Here is a 2,847-nt window from a genome sequence, read left to right as displayed (position 1 = left end):
TATTTATAGAGTATTTTACCGAAGTAAAAATACTAAAATTAAAAAGATACTTAAATAATTTTAAACTTTAATAAGGGTTATAAAAAAGTATGTGGATTTTTTTTATCACATGTAGAGCGAAGCTTAAAATTACAACCTATTAGCAACAATAATTTATTTTAATTTATATTTAGTGGTTATATAATTTACATTTACATAATCTTAAAAATACCTGGAGGTTTTACAAAATATTGAGTTGAGTCATTCAAAAATTATTAATGTTAATGTTAAACAATGAAGGTTTTGACCTGGTTTAAACAATTATTTTTGTTGTAATTAAATGAACTTTGCTTATTCGAGCGTTTTAGGTTCTCTTTATTTATTTTAATTTCTTAATAATAAAAATATAACCTTTCTGCTTTGTATAATATGTACATATGTAATGAACTAATATATATTAATAATATGTACATTATTTTAATTATGAAATTGAAATTCAGAGAAATAATAGATACTGACTGTATGGTGGAAAAATGTTATTGCCAAGGCCTTGTATTTGGAAAATGCTACACTGCACTTGTATCCGTGCGCATTTTTCAAAAATGAAAAACACATGAAATTAGGCAAAAATGTGTATGAGAAATGTATAAGAGAAAAGAATAGATAAAATATAATTTACAATTCAATTGAATTTCTACAATAAAGTAACTGTGAAATAAATTTCGTATGCCATTATTCATCATAAAGAGTCATCATCACGATTCCAAACAAATGGGCCAGCAAGCAGACAGCCGGCTCGGCTCGGCTCAGTTGGTGTTAGTTTTTAGACAACCGCAACCAACACAGCAGCAGCAGCAGCACAGCATTTGTCTGTGTCTTATGACTTTGTATCTAATGTAGTCATCACATCATCAGATAGGTATATGAGTAACAAAAAGATATAAGTTGTAAAAAAAAAATGTATTAGAATTATAATCATAATTATGATCGGAGCTGCCTCTATAACACCAAATTGTGTTGCAATTGTGGTAAACTCAATACGCTTGCACATTACATTGCCACATGCTAACATGATATGCACGAGATGTTTAAACCAACTTTTTGGTTAAACTCTATCAAACAATAATGCCAAGTCAAAATCATTAATGCATTTACATTTATGCACACAGATAAATTTCTTTAAGAATAATTTTTAATGAACCAAAGTCATTAATTTTTAACGATTTCAATATTTTTTAATCAATCTATTGTGCAAGTTTACCGTGATTTTGATTTTATTCTGCTCTGCAGCAATATACTAAAGAATTTTATCACTTATGTGATGCTAGAAAAAAAGGATTGGTTCAGGTTCATAAATGATTTATGTATTTAACTTTTTTTATATATCGTATATATACGTTTTAAGTACTTGACACTAATGTTTCTATATGATATATACCAGCACAGTTTATTTGTCTCATTTGACTTATGTACTTTTATATTGACAACTAACAACAAAAATAGTCATTTTTTTAAGAACTTTTTGCGAGAACTTCTAGTTCGTTCCAACATAAAATTAGAATTATTTAACTTGTTTTATTTGACTTTTGACTTTTTTTTATTATACACAGCAATAATAATGACGGTGATAACAAATGTTCACATAAAAAATACACTTTAAAGTAAACTAGAATTTAAATTAATTTTTTTTTTTTAAATATTTTTGGTAAAGTTCTTTTTACTGCTCAAATGAAATGCAAACTAAATTTTTAGTTCTCATTTAAAAGATAGTTTATTGTTTTGCACAATCAGCAAGGTATAGTTCTTAGTTCTACCCTCTAGAGTAAAAAATAAATACATGGAACTAAGTCATCACAGTCGATCAACTCTTGTTGAATATTTACATCAGTGGTTCCCAACCGGTGGTCCGAGAAATGATTAAAAAGGTCCGTGAATCAAATTTAACAGGCATGGATACAGATACATAGCTTGTAATATGTTCACTGAAACCTTACTTATTAGAAAATAAACACACAAAATTTCCAAGTAATGATATACCTATTCTATAGCCAATATAAAGCACGTATTAACATCACATTAGGTCGTACAACTTGTGCTTTAAAATGCGAAATTTGTACCAAGTCTGACGTGTAATAGCAATATTTGTACGTCTGACGATAAATCGGATGAAATCAAAGATTTTTCGTAAAAGTTGCTCGTGTTTTTTCGTATACAATCGAAGATGGAAAGACTCAGCGATATGCAGACATCTGTATGCAATCTGGCCACTTTCCGATAAAAGGAAATCTAAAATTCTCATTGAGACGTTCTCAAGAGATATTGGTCTTTTAGTAGGTTTACTTACAGGCCACTGTAAACTAGGGAACAATACTAGAAGATTAGATCTTCCTTTCAATCAAATATGTCATAGGTGTGGGGAAGACGATGAGAGTATCTCTCATATACTATGTTTTTGCCCAGCTCATGCACGGCGGCGACTTAACACTTGGGGAATCCCCTTTCTTGAGGAACTGACACTAAATAGCATTTTATGCTTCGCCAAAGGTTCTAGGTGGTTTCAAACCCTGAGTTTTTCCCATATATACGGCAAAACAATGGGCCATTAGGCCTAAATGGATCGACTAGAGATCTCCGGTATAAGCTAACCTAACGTAATAATGATAATTAATTTTTTTAATAAAAACTTTTTAATAAAATTAGTTTTTATTGTCGTTTACTATATTTTGATTCACTTAAATTCAACATTTTATTGAATTCTCATGAAAATATTAAAGTGGCAACCGTGTCGATTATTCTACATTGTGACCGAAAAGTTTCCGGTCATAAATAAATAAAACGCAAAATTCTTAATCTTCATCAATATTTATT

This window comes from Teleopsis dalmanni, chromosome 2 (assembly GCF_002237135.1).
Source record: "Teleopsis dalmanni isolate 2A chromosome 2, ASM223713v2, whole genome shotgun sequence".
In the NCBI taxonomy this organism is placed as follows: Eukaryota; Metazoa; Arthropoda; class Insecta; order Diptera; family Diopsidae; genus Teleopsis; species Teleopsis dalmanni.
Note: the sequence above shows the minus strand (reverse complement) of the source record.